Raw genomic sequence first — 14,879 nt, 5'->3', positions numbered from 1 at the left:
GCTGCCGCTGCTGCGGCAGCTTCCCTGATTGGCTGCCGGTCCGCCAGCTCTGATTGGCTAGCGGCCGGCGCTACATTTGAAGTGCCGCCTCGTTCAGCATGTCCATGGCTGCCGCCCGCCTAATGCTAGTAAGTAGTATCACTTACACCCACCCTCCCGCACATTCGCAATGTAATCCCGTGAATCCCGGGATAGATTCAAATCCCGGCATTTTTGGGCCCAAATCCCAGGATCCCGCCGATCCCGGGATTGGCCTCCCCAGTGACAACACGGTGGGACTAGGGCACACCAGGAGTTTGTGCTGATTAATAGGCTATGCGACACTTGTGAGTGTGACTGGGACTCTGAAGCTGTATGCAAATGCCTACAATGTAGCAGCTGCAGCTTTTTTCCAATACAAGTTGTGTTGTGCTCCGTATACAGACTCAGTCACACACAATACACAAGTGTCACATATCAAATTAATCAGCACAGTCTCTTGGAGCGTCCTAGTCGCATTGCACTGTCTGTGACTAAGATGCATGTGCAGCAAAAAAAAAGCCACCTAGCACTAGCGGTGTTGCATGGGACATGGCGGCTCCCTCGCGCCAGGGATCACGCGCTGCTTGGCGTATTGAGGCTGGGTGTATGAGAAAACATCTGTACAAAGCTTGAGAGCTGTCACATGACTTCAGTATCTAGGATATGGCTTCCCTCATGATATACTGTAGTTCAGTGAAAAATACCTTCAAAATGTATTTAGTAACCTGTACGGACTGTTTAAAGAGTACACACTAATAGGCTGACAGACCAAGCAATGCATTTGATAACACACAACTAAAAATACCAGTTCCAGTTGGGTAACTATGATGCATGTGCACTATATTTAACCTAAATGTGTCATAATAAAAAGGTAATACTCAAGTTCCATATGCCACCTGTGGCGAAGCGTAAATGTCGCACCACATATGGTGCAAAGAGGATAGAATTTATGAGGAAACATCTGAAATTAAGACATAGGACAACCATTTTAGTTGTTCCAGTGAAAACTGTCTGGATACACAAGCGAGCACAGAGCAATGTATGCATTCACATGAATTTTGTTTTGCTCCTAACTACTATCCAAAGCAATGAAAACTGCAGGTATAAATACTTATTCCAATATGACGTTATTCTAGCATAATTAGTTAAAGGGACCTATGTCTCAAATTAATTCTGTCCTTATAATATGCGGAACATTCTCTAAGTGGATGATAATATGGTGCTACTGTATATCACAAGTTCGGAAAAGCTTAGCTTGTCAGAGAAGGTCTCCCATAGCGAACAGGCCCAGCAGGTGGGGGATCAGAAGATGCCACTTTGCGGAACCCAGGTGCAACAGGGAGCATGGTATACACAGTAAACCAGGGCTGGCCAAACCGGTCCTCGAGATCTACCAACAGTTCATGTTTTCCAGGCCTCCTGGATATCTGTAGAATTGTCACTTAGGAATGAATGCAGCACATCTTAATTAGTAATTACTACACCTGTGCACCAGCTAGGAGGTCTGGAAAATGTGAACTGTTGGTAGATCTCGAGGACTGGTTTGGCCAGCTCTGCAGTAAACAATACAAGTGTATAGATACATGCAAAATCCTAGGGAAAAGTGTGTGATATAGCAGGAGAACCACTATAGGAGATGGGTGGAGAGGAAGGGTGACTTGAGAATCCAGCGGAGTATCCACAGGAGAACCACCACATATTAGAACTGCAGAAGCCATGCTGTCATAGACAAGTGCATACAAGAATCTGACACTGTGCTGGTGGAGAGATTTAAATATGGCTCTCAATCTGAGAGGGAAAAGTCCATTGGAGATTGGTTGAGAGACACACCCCCTAAGGTTATTTGAGCAAGCTCCAAATGTTGGCGGCTGCAAGAGGCCAAACAGTAGCGCTGGCAAGATGGCGGTGTCCACAGAGGAGCCACAGGTAGTGACTGCCCGTCGCTGGCACCTCAACTCTGACAGCCTGCACGGAGGGACTTTAATTGTCCGTAATGACACCCCTCCAGTAAGCATAGTGGATGCAGAAGCTTTTCATATACTAGTAGCTCTTTGATTGCATAGCCTGTGTTTGAATGTGATGTCCCACTTAATGGTTGATGTACACTGCCCCAAAGCTGCATTTCTCATATCCATGACTAGTAACAACAAGAGATGATCTTTAACAGGGTAGAAATATGTTGCATTATAAATGTGTGTGGAGTTAATACATATGTACACTATGTATGCTATTAATTGTGAGCAGATATAGTAATGGACAATACTGACTGGCAAGAGATACCGTAAATGACATTCACACATGAAGATTAGGACTCGGATACTCGCTCAGAACTGGTCCGATGATAGTAATATGATGTAATCACATGTTATTTAAAGGTTTACTGAATTACGTATCTAGAAATTACTAATGTACCTGTCAGCGCCAGGGCAACTAAAAACTGCAAAAGCAATGTCTGTATCCTCAATATAACAGTGGGCTGTAAGTCCAGCATGCTCTTATTTATGGCATTGATTCACTGAGTATCCTACAACAACCATACATGTTCTATTCTGCTGTTTATTGTATTTATGTCACTTGTAGTTCTCTGGCTTTTTGACCCTGACTGACTACTGCTACTGGTGGCCATCTTCCGGCCCTGCTGACCTAGGCTTTGGATTATTCCGGATACAAGGTCTTGCTGCCTCTTCCCAATTGTTTCTGAATCTGGCCTGACACGGAACCTGCCCGCTGTACCTCTGCACTAGGATCATGTTATATTGCTGGTTTCCAAGGTCTGATACCCTGTATCAATCAGTGGATAAACACCTCTGACTTGTGCAAAAGTCCTGGGAGCAACAGGGTACCAGTTACCACAAAAAACTTTGAGGGACAGGGGCCTGGATACCATGGGTGGATTTAGCGGTGAGGGTGCCCCTAGGCACAATAGTAATGGCCGCAAAACCCCCCCCCCCCCAATTTTATTATTAATACTGATTGGTTATAAACCCTCATTTGATGATAGCCAATTCAACTGAATAATAAAAAAAGCTGCAACATTTTTTAATTATTGATTATTATGCATATTTACTAAGTAGGACAGCTTATAGGGGCAGTATGTGCATGTCCTACCCGTTTCTATTCCATTCAAGATGGCATATGGTACAGTACAGTGGAAATATTTTGCAGTTACTGGTACTTTTTGGGCTGACAGTACCAACACAACATCCAAGTACTGCCCCTAGGCACTTAGGCCTCACGTGCCTAATGGTAAATTTGCCACTGCTGGATACAGTGGAAGAGCACGTTAGCCTGGCCACTGGTGTCTATCGACAGTGAGTGGGCCAGACGTAGCACAAATAAAAGTTTTCCAAGCTTTCCAAACACTTGAATATCTGTATGCAGAAGAGTCTGAATCTGTAAAAGTGCAACAATGCAGCGGCCGAGGCTTTCTTTCCCGCCAAGTTCTGTTGTGCTACATATACAGATGCAGAGTCGCACACAAATATACAAATATTGCATATCAAATGAATCAGTGCAGTCTTGTCATTTGGTTTTGTTATGTTGCACTGCAATTAAGATGCACATTAGAGTGAAAAAGATACTAAAATGCTGGGTGCAGCTCATTCGCGCCAGGTGTCTTGAGACCCACGGCGTATTAAGGGGAGGTGTATGATGAGACCTGTGTGTGTGTATATATATATATATATATATATATATATAAGGTGAGCAGATGCTCCGGCACTCCACTTAGTCCAATGCTGGACTGATGCTGCTCTGGTGCCCTCCCCAACCGGGAACCGGTGATATATACTGGAAAGACGAGGCGGCACTCAGAGGCTTGTAACTGCAATCATATATTTGTGCAAATGGTGCAAATCATATCAACGTTTCGGGGACCTAGTCCCCTTCTTCAGGATAACACAAGTGTCAAACAGTGAATGTTTAAATAGACAAAACACTTACCCCCTGACCCCACTCACTCCACAGCTGCAGCGTGTCTGTATGGCCACCCCTTCATGGCTTCCGCCCGGCTGTGCGTCTCAGCGGGACCGGAAGTGACGTCCCGGGTGCGAGCCGCGTTGCCATGGCTACCGCTCGTACTCACCGCCCAGCTGTCGCTCCCTGGCCGCGTCGCTCGAGTTACCTCCAGAGCGTCTCCAGGTCCCGCGAGATCACTGAGCCTGGCTGGGAAAACCCTGATGTTGCCATGGTAACACTGCAATCTGTGTAACAAAATACATATAAATAAAACAATGGCTGAAGTGAGACTTAAGATGATATATATCCGTCAATAATACATCAATGTAAAGTGCTAGTGCTAAGAACAATTTAAAAACAATTTAAAAACATCGAAAGGTGCACACAGAAAAATTTGCACAACAAAGTCCCTTTTGTTATTATACCAAAGGGCTGCTGACTATGATGAAAAAATCATAACGGGCAATAACTATCTGGCTGCTTATTCTGAAGTAAATGCCTTCTGCTGAACACATCTTTTCTCAGATAATAATATGTGCAAAAATCGCTCCAAACCTGCCTCTCATTAAGTGCGGCATCCTTATATCAGGGCCGCACTAACCTCACAGAAAGTTAATGAGTCCTAAGTTCTCATTCAACCCCCCAGGTTTCAATGTGTTGAGCCTATGGATCCACATAGACTCCAGCTGTAATAGTTTGCGACCTCGATCACCCCCCCGTATGGACTCGGGGACGTGATCGATGATGCGGTGTTTAAACGTGGCCATGGAATGTCTAAAGGTTACGAAGTGTTTGGCCACAGGTTGATCTCCACTGCCAGATGCCAGAGCATTTCGAATGGCCAGTCTATGCTGTGCCATTCTAATTTTGAACTGGCACTCTGTTTTGCCAATGTAATATCGCCCGCATGGGCAGATGATGGCATAAACAACGAATTTCGTGCTACATGTGAGGGGCCACTGTATCTTAAACGACTTGCCTGAAAACGGGTGGGCTATCGTGGTCCCTGGTGACATGTGGGAACAAGTGGTGCAACCGGTGCACTTAAAGCAACCGTTGCGCCTGGTGAGGAAATGTGTCGGGTTTACTCTCAATTTTGCCATGTCGGTTTTCACTAATATGTCCCTGATACTTTTTCCTTTTTTATAACTTTTTTTATAACACAAGCAGTGAAAGGCAACGGCAAGTAAAGCAGCTATGGCCTATGATAACATCAGACCCGGAGCTTAGGATGCTACATGACAAACGTATCATGCCCAGTTATAAAAAAGGAAAAAGTATCAGGGACATATTAGTGAAAACCGACATGGCAAAATTGAGAGTAAACCCCACACATTTCCTCACCAGGCGCAACGGTTGCTTTAAGTGCACCGGTTGCACCACTTGTTCCCACATGTCACCAGGGACCACGATAGCCCACCCGTTTTCAGGCAAGTCGTTTAAGATACAGTGGCCCCTCACATGTAGCACGAAATTCGTTGTTTATGCCATCATCTGCCCATGCGGGCGATATTACATTGGCAAAACAGAGTGCCAGTTCAAAATTAGAATGGCACAGCATAGACTGGCCATTCGAAATGCTCTGGCATCTGGCAGTGGAGATCAACCTGTGGCCAAACACTTCGTAACCTTTAGACATTCCATGGCCACGTTTAAACACCGCATCATCGATCACGTCCCCGAGTCCATACGGGGGGGTGATCGAGGTCGCAAACTATTACAGCTGGAGTCTATGTGGATCTATAGGCTCAACACATTGAAACCTGGGGGGTTGAATGAGAACTTAGGACTCATTAACTTTCTGTGAGGTTAGTGCGGCCCTGATATAAGGATGCCGCACTTAATGAGAGGCAGGTTTGGAGCGATTTTTGCACATATTATTATCTGAGAAAAGATGTGTTCAGCAGAAGGCATTTACTTCAGAATAAGCAGCCAGATAGTTATTGCCCGTTATGATTTTTTCATCATAGTCAGCAGCCCTTTGGTATAATAACAAAAGGGGCTTTGTTGTGCAAATTTTTCTGTGTGCACCTTTCGATGTTTTTAAATTGTTTTTAAATTGTTCTTAGCACTAGCACTTTACATTGATGTATTATTGACGGATATATATCATCTTAAGTCTCACTTCAGCCATTGTTTTATTTATATGTATTTTGTTACACAGATTGCAGTGTTACCATGGCAACATCAGGGTTTTCCCAGCCAGGCTCAGTGATCTCGCGGGACCTGGAGACGCTCTGGAGGTAACTCGAGCGACGCGGCCAGGGAGCGACAGCTGGGCGGTGAGTACGAGCGGTAGCCATGGCAACGCGGCTCGCACCCGGGACGTCACTTCCGGTCCCGCTGAGACGCACAGCCGGGCGGAAGCCATGAAGGGGTGGCCATACAGACACGCTGCAGCTGTGGAGTGAGTGGGGTCAGGGGGTAAGTGTTTTGTCTATTTAAACATTCACTGTTTGACACTTGTGTTATCCTGAAGAAGGGGACTAGGTCCCCGAAACGTTGATATGATTTGCACCATTTGCACAAATATATGATTGCAGTTACAAGCCTCTGAGTGCCGCCTCGTCTTTCCAGTATATATATATATATATATATATATATATATATAATACAGAGTTCCTCCACATACGGTGGAAGAACGATAGCACTCTCCAGACTTGCGTAATTTGTATAAACACCAAATTTATTCAAGGAATTGGTTCCATCAAACTTCAAGTCACAAAAATTGGAAAGGGCTCACCAACGTATCGGTCCCATGATAGGACCTTTCTTAAGGTAGTTTGCCAGTCAACATAGAGACCAGTACAACAGCGGCATTATCAGCAGCACACAATAGGAACCAGAAAATTTGTAAAGAGCCTCCCAGGCCCCCTATATATACCTGAGTACACTGCAATCAGTGGATGTAGACCGGCCGCGGCCGGGTGCGTCACTTCCGGTCCAGACCGGAAGTATCGACGCGGCCGGACCCGTACCGATGTAAACACCAAGTTGTGCATCATGGGGGAGGATTATTAAAGTCACCATAATCCTACCCGTGTCCCGATGTGCAAAACGATGGCAGCATCGTAGCTGCGGCAACGGCGGCGTGTGGGTTGCTATGGCAACATCCTGTTGCCGCTACCTCACTTCCGGTCAGGACCGAAAGTCATGCGGTTACCACGGCAACGTTGGTGTTGTAGTTAGAAGCTAAACTCGATGGGGGGGCGGCATAGGAAAGGACATACAGTAACTAGCCATAGTGTTGCTAGTATACTGGTAAGGTATACCGGGAACCTGGGAGTCGCACATAGCAATTCCGGAAGAAAAATAAGAATTTACTTACCGATAATTCTATTTCTCGTAGTCCGTAGTGGATGCTGGGACTCCGTAAGGACCATGGGGAACAGCGGCTCCGCAGGAGACAGGGCACAAAAGTAAAGCTTTAGGATCAGGTGGTGTGCACTGGCTCCTCCCCCTATGACCCTCCTCCAAGCCTCAGTTAGGATACTGTGCCCGGACGAGCGTACATAATAAGGAAGGATTTTGAATCCCGGGTAAGACTCATACCAGCCACACCAATCACACCATACAACTTGTGATCTGAACCCAGTTAACAGTATGATAAAACGTAGGAGCCTCTGAAAGATGGCTCACAACAATAAACAACCCGATGTTATTGTAACAATAACTATATACAAGTATTGCAGACAATCCGCACTTGGGATGGGCGCCCAGCATCCACTACGGACTACGAGAAATAGAATTATCGGTAAGTAAATTCTTATTTTCTCTGACGTCCTAAGTGGATGCTGGGACTCCGTAAGGACCATGGGGATTATACCAAAGCTCCCAAACGGGCGGGAGAGTGCGGATGACTCTGCAGCACCGAATGAGAGAACTCCAGGTCCTCCTCAGCCAGGGTATCAAATTTGTAGAATTTAGCAAACGTGTTTGCCCCTGACCAAGTAGCTGCTCGGCAAAGTTGTAAAGCCGAGACCCCTCGGGCAGCCGCCCAAGATGAGCCCACTTTCCTTGTGGAATGGGCTTTAACAGATTTTGGCTGTGGCAGGCCTGCCACAGAGTGTGCAAGCTGAATTGTACTACAAATCCCACGAGCAATCGTCTGCTTAGAAGCAGGAGCACCCAGCTTGTTGGGTGCATACAGGATGAACAGCGAGTCAGATTTTCTGACTCCAGCCGTCCTGGAAACATATATTTTCCGGCCTTGACAACGTCTAGCAACTTGGAGTCCTCCAAGTCCCTAGTAGCCGCAGGCACCACAATAGGTTGGTTCAGGTGGACGCTGAAAACCACCTTAGGGAGAAACTGAGGACGAGTCCTCAATTCTGCCCTGTCCGAATGGAAAATCAGATAAGGGCTTTTACAGGATAAAGCCGCCAATTCTGACACGCGCCTGGCCCAGGCCAGAGCCAACAGCATGACCACTTTTCCTGTGAGATATTTTAACTCCATAGATTTAAGTGGGTCAGACCAATGTGACTTTTGGGACCCAAAAACTACATTGAGATCCCAAGGTGCCACTGAAGGCACCAAAGGAGACTGTATATGCAGTACCCCTTTTACAAACGTCTGAACTTCAGGGACTGAAGCTAGTTCTTTTTGGAAGAAAATTGACAGAGCCGAAATTTGAACCTTAATGGACCCCAATTTCAGGCCCATAGACACTCCTGTTTGCAGGAAATGTAGGAATCGTCGAATTTCCTCCGTCGGGCCTTACTGGCCTCGCACCACGCAACATATTTTCGCCAAATGCGGTGATAATGTTTTGCGGTTACATCCTTCCTGGCTTTGATCAGGATAGGGATGACTTCATCCGGAATGCCTTTTTCCTTCAGGATCCGGCGTTCAACCGCCATGCCGTCAAACGCAGCCGCGGTAAGTCTTGGAACAGACAGGGTCCTTGCTGGAGCAGGTCCCTTCTTAGAGGTAGAGGCTACGGATCCTCCGTGAGCATCTCTTGAAGTTCCGGTTACCAAGTCCTTATTGGCCAATCCGGAGCCACGAATATAGTGCTTACTCCTCTCCATCTTATCAATCTCAGTACCTTGGGTATGAGAGGCAGAGGAGGGAACCCATACACTGATTGGTACACCCACGGTGTTACCAGAGCCTTTACAGCTATTGACTGAGGGTCCCTTGACCTGGCGCAATACCTGTCGAGTTTTTCCCAACGGTTTATAATCATGTGGAGGACTTCTGGGTGAAGTTCCCACTCTCCCGGGTGGAGGTCGTGCTGAGGAAATCTGCTTCCCAGTTGTCCACTCCCGGAATGAATACTGCTGACAGTGCTATCACATGGTTTTCCGCCCAGCGAAGAATCCTTGCAGCTTCTGCCATTGCCCTCCTGCTTCTTGTGGCACCCTGTCTATTTACGTGGGTGACTGCCGTAATGTTGTCCGACTGGATCAACACCGGCTGACCTTGAAGCAGAGGTCTTGCTAAGCTTAGAGCATTGTAAATGGCCCTTAGCTTCAGATATTTATGTGAAGTGATGTCTCCAGGCTTGACCATAAGCCCTGGATATTCCTTCCCTGTGTGACTGCTCCCCAGCCTCGCAGGCTGGCATCCGTGGTCACCAGGACCCAGTCCTGAATGCCGAATCTGCGGCCCTCTAGAAGAAGAGCACTCTGTAACCACCACAGGAGGGATACCCCTGTCCTTGGTGACAGGGTTATCCGCTGATGCATCTGAAGATGCGACCCGGACCATTTTTCCAGTAGGTCCCACTGGAAAGTCCTTGCGTGGAATCTGCCAAATGGGATTGCTTCGTAGGAAGCCACCATTTTTACACAGAACCCTTGTGCATTGATGCACTGAGACTTGGCTCGGTTTTAGGAGGTTCCTGACTAGCTCGGATAACTCCCTGGCTTTCTCCTCCGGGAGAAACACCTTCTTTCTGGACTGTGTCCAGGATCATCCCTAGGAACAGAAGACAAGTCGTCGGAACCAGCTGCGATTTTGGAATATTGAGAATCCAATCGTGCTGCCGCAACACTACCTGAGATAGTGCTACACTGACCTCCAACTGTTCCCTGGATCTTACCCTTATCAGGGAATCGTCCAAGTAAAGAATAACTAAAATTCCCTTCCTTCGAAGGAATATCATCATTTCGGTCCTTACTTTAGTAAAGACCCGGGGTGCCGTGGACCATCCCTACGGCAGCGTCTGAACTGATAGTGACAGTTCTGTGCCATAACCTGAGGTACCCTTGGTGAGAAGGGTAAATTTTTTGACATGAAGGTAAGCATCCTTGATGTCCCGAGACATCAGGTAGTCCCCTTCTTCCAGGTTCGCAATCACTGCTCTGAGTGACTCAATCTTGAATTTGAACCTCTGTATTCAAAGATTTTAGATTTAGAATCGGTCTCACCGAGCCGTCTGGCTTCGGTACCACAATAGTGTGGAATAATACCCCGTTTCCTTTTGCAGGAGGGGTACCTTGATTATCACCTGCTGGGAATACAGCTTGTGAATGGCTTCCAAAACTGCCTCCCTGTCAGAGGGAGACGTCGGTAAAACCGACTTTTGGAATAGGCGAGGGGGAGACGTCTCGAATTCCAATATGTACCCCTGAAATATTACCTGAAGGATCCAGGGGTCTACTTGCGAGTGAGCCCACTGCGCACTGAAATTCATTGAGAACGGGCCCCCACCGTGCCTGAGCTTGTAAAGCCCTAGCATCATACTGAGGGCTTGGCAGAGGCGGGAAAGGGTTTCTGTTCCTGGGAACTGGCTCATCTCTGTAGCCTTTTTCCTCTCCCTCTGTCACGAGCAGAAAAGAGGAACCTTTTGTCCGCTTGCCAACAAAGGACTGCGCCTGATAATACTGCGTCTTATTTTGAGAGGCGACCTGGGGTACAAACGTGGATATCCCAGCTGTTGCCGTGGCCACCAGGTCTGAAAGACCGACCCCAAATGTCCCCTTTTTTAAGGCAATACTTCCAAATGCCGTTTGGAATCCGCCTCACCTGACCACTTTACTGGTAGAATTGGACAACGCACTTATACTTGATGCCAGTCGGCAATATTCCGCTGTGCATCTCGCATATATTTTAAATGCTCTATAGGCAATAATATACTGTCCTTATCTAGGATATCAATATTTCCAGTCAGGGAATCCGACCACGCCAACCCAGCACTGCACATCCAGGCTGAGGCGATTGCTGGTCGCAGTATAACACCAGTATGTGTGTAAATACATTTTAGGATACCCTCCTGCTTTCTATCAGCAGGATCCTTAAGGGCGGCCATCTCAGGAGAGGGTAGAGCCCTTGTTCTTACAAGCGTGTGAGCGCCTTATCCCCCCTAGGGGGTGTTTCCCAACGCACCCTAACCTCTGGCGGGAAAAGGTATACTGCCAATAACTTTTTAGAAATTATCAATTGTTATCGGGGGGAAACCCACGCATCATCACACACCTCATTTTATTTCTCAGATTCAGGAAAACTACAGGTAGTTTTTCCTCACCAAACATAATACCCCTTTTTGGTGGTACTCATATTATCAGAAATGTGTAAACATTTTCCCTTGCCTCAATCATGTAACGTGTGGCCCTATTGGAAATCACGGTTGTCTCTTCACCGTCGACACAGGAGTCAGTATCCGTGTCGGCGTCTGTATCTGCCATCTGAGGTAACGGGCGCTTTAGAGCCCCTGACGGCCTATGAGACGTTTGGACAGGCACAAGCTGAGTAGCCGGCTGTCTCATGTCAACCACTGTCTTTTATACAGAGCTGACACTGTCACGTAATTTTCAACAGTACATCCACTCAGGTGTCGACCCCCTAGGGGGTGACATCACTATTACAGACAATCTGCTCCGTCTCCACATCATTTTTCTCCTCATACATGTCGACACAAACGTACCGACACACAGCACACACACAGGGAATGCTCTGATAGAGGACAGGACCCCACTAGCCCTTTGGGGAGACAGAGGGAGAGTTTGCCAGCACACACCAAAGCGCTATAAACTGTATAGGGACAACCTTATAATAAGTGTCTATCCCTTATAGCTGCTTATATATATTTTTAGCCAAATAAGTGCCCCCCCTCTCTGTTGTACCCTGTTTCTGTAGTGCAGTGCAGGGGAGAGTCTGGGAGCCTTCCTACCAGCGGAGCTGTGTGGGAAAATGGCGCCGTGTGCTGAGGAGATAGGCCCCGCCTCCTTCTCGGCGGGCTCTTCTCCCGCTTTTATCTGGAAAACTGGCAGGGGTTAAATACATCCATATAGCCCAGGGGCTATATGTGATGTATTTTTTGCCATAGGAGGTATTTACATTGCTGCCCAGGGCGCCCCCCCCCAGCGCCCTGCACCCTCAGTGACCGCAGTGTGAAGTGTGCTGGGAGCAATGGCGCACAGCTGCAGTGCTGTGCGCTACCTTAATGAAGACAGGAACGTCTTCTGCCGCCGATTTCTGGACCTCTTCACTCTTCAGCATCTGTAAGGGGGCCGGCGGCGCGGCTCCGGGACCCATCCAGGCTGTACCTGTGATCGTCCCTCTGGAGCTAATGTCCAGTAGCCAAGAAGCCCAATCCACTCTGCACGCAGGTGAGTTCGCTTCTTCTCCCCTTAGTCCCTCGATGCAGTGAGCCTGTTGCCAGCAGGTCTCACTGAAAATAAAAAACCTATTTAAACTTTACTTCTAAGCAGCTCAGGAGAGCCACCTAGCCTGCACCCTTCTCGTTCGGGCACAAAAATCTAACTGAGGCTTGGAGGAGGGTCATAGGGGGAGGAGCCAGTGCACACCACCTGATCCTAAAGCTTTACTTTTGTGCCCTGTCTCCTGCGGAGCCGCTGTTCCCCATGGTCCTTACGGAGTCCCAGCATCCACTTAGGACGTCAGAGAAAATAATAATAAGAAACTGCTACATCAACATCAAGTCTCTAACCTTAGGTGTAAACTGATAGATTGGGTACCCCCGTTAGCCCGAGGAGGGGACCGCACCATGGCCCTGAAAAGGAAGGAGAGCTATTGGATCCACCGACTGGACACTATCTCCCCCAAAGGAATGAACGAGAATAACCCTCTCTCTATATTTCTAAAATAGAGGGGGGTTAACCATTAGTGACCGTCAATATTTTGTGCCGCCGGGGCACCTGGCCACCCGGGTGCAAAGACAAACACGAAAACATACCGACTACCTTGTGCTCATTACTCACAGCATCATCACTCTGTATTACCTGTGGGCGGACATGTTGCTATATATGCCCGGTTCTACCTTTGACAGGACCAGATTCAAAATGTCGTATGTCTGTGCAAATAGTATCCCCCTGGTCACATGGGTCTGATCTATCTGAAGAACTCTGCTACTGGGGGACCCCACAGGCGTTAATCACTGTATTTATATATGTTGGTATACATTTGTGTTTTTTATATATATTGTATGTATACGTAACGTATATGTGTACATATATATATAACATGTTTCCTCACAGTTTCTTATTATTATTTTTCTTCCGGAATTGCTATGTGCGACTCCCAGGTTCCCGGTATACCTTACCAGTATACTAGCAACACTATGGCTAGTATACTCTATGTCCTTTCCTATGCCGCCCTCCCATCGAGTTTAGCTTCTAACTACAACACCAACGTTGCCGTGGTAACCGCATGACTTCCGGTCCTGACCGGAAGTGAGGTAGCGGCAACAGGATGTTGCCGTAGAAACCCACACGCCGCCGTCGCCGCAGCAGCTACGATGCTGCCACCGTTTTGCACTTCGGGACACGGGTAGGATTATGGTGACTTTAATAATCCTCCCCCATGCTCCCACAATGCACAACTTGGTGTTAACATCGGTACGGGTCCGGCCGCGTCGATACTTCCGGTCTGGACCGGAAGTGACGCACCCGGCCGCGGCCGGTCTACATCCACTGATTGCTGTGTACTCAGGTATATATAGGGGGCCTCGGAGGCTCTTTACAGATTTTCTGGTTCCTATTGTGTGCTGCTGATAATGCCGCTGTTGTACTGGACTCTATGTTGACTGGCAAACTACCTTGAGAAAGGTCCTATCATGGGACCGAAACGTTGGTGAGCCCTTTCCAATTTTTGTGACTTGAAGTTTGATGGAACCAATTTCTTGAATAAATTTGGTGTTTATACTAATTACGCAAGTCTGGAGAGTGCTATCGTTCTTCCACCGTATGTGGAGGAACTCTGTATTGTACTAGAAGTCTGACTCTTGATTGGGCCAGGCTTTGATTGGCACCCCAGCCGCTATCTGTGTTGGGTGAGAGTGTGGGACTTCCCTTATATATATATATATATATATACACATACATACATACATACATACATACATACAGGTGTCCTCATATCCTCATACAGCCAGCCTCAATACACCATGCGGTACAATATGCCTGGTGTGAGTGAGCCGAAAAGGTCCCGTGTAACTCGCTGCCGTCAGGCGTCTTTTCTTGCCGTAAATACCTCTTATTCGCAACACAATAAGATTAGGACGAGACTGCTGATTAATTTACTACATGACACTTGCTTTTTGTGCGTGACTGAGTCTGTATATGGAGCAGAAAAGCACTTCATACATACTTCCCAACTGTCCCGAAACACAGCGGGACAGTCCCGCTAATTGGACACTGCCCCACGGACAGGAAGGCAGATTGGGAGAGTTAGTGATCACTGAAAAGATGCCGTGCGCCTGCGCGGGCATCTATCAGTGTGGGGAGGGTTAGCGGGGGGCTGCCCATCTGCTCAGGGAGCGCTGGGCACGCCCCTAAAATGACAAAAAGTAGGGTCACTGCACTAGGCCACACCTCTCCATCCGGAGGCCACAGCCACTCTTTCTGAGGACACACACCTTTTCTGCCGGCGGCAAGTCCCGCATCCCCTGTACCAAAAGTTATGAGGTATGTCTTCATATGCAGATTCAGAGA

General features: G+C 47.5%; 2 protein-coding genes across 3 annotated transcripts in view; one reads left to right on the top strand and one right to left on the bottom strand.

Annotated features, from left to right (window-relative positions):
• The window catches only part of CMSS1 (cms1 ribosomal small subunit homolog), a 600,650-nt gene that overhangs the window by 138,139 nt on the left and 447,632 nt on the right, over nt 1–14,879 (bottom strand). The gene's annotated exons all lie outside the window — the stretch shown is intronic.
• FILIP1L (filamin A interacting protein 1 like) overlaps nt 1–14,879 on the top strand; it is a 504,217-nt gene that overhangs the window by 62,830 nt on the left and 426,508 nt on the right. The window lies entirely within an intron of this gene.

The sequence above is a fragment of the Pseudophryne corroboree genome, chromosome 2 (assembly GCF_028390025.1).
Source record: "Pseudophryne corroboree isolate aPseCor3 chromosome 2, aPseCor3.hap2, whole genome shotgun sequence".
NCBI lineage: Eukaryota > Metazoa > Chordata > Amphibia > Anura > Myobatrachidae > Pseudophryne > Pseudophryne corroboree.
The sequence above is the reverse complement of the archived record's forward strand: the minus strand, read 5'-3'. Positions and strand labels throughout refer to the sequence as shown.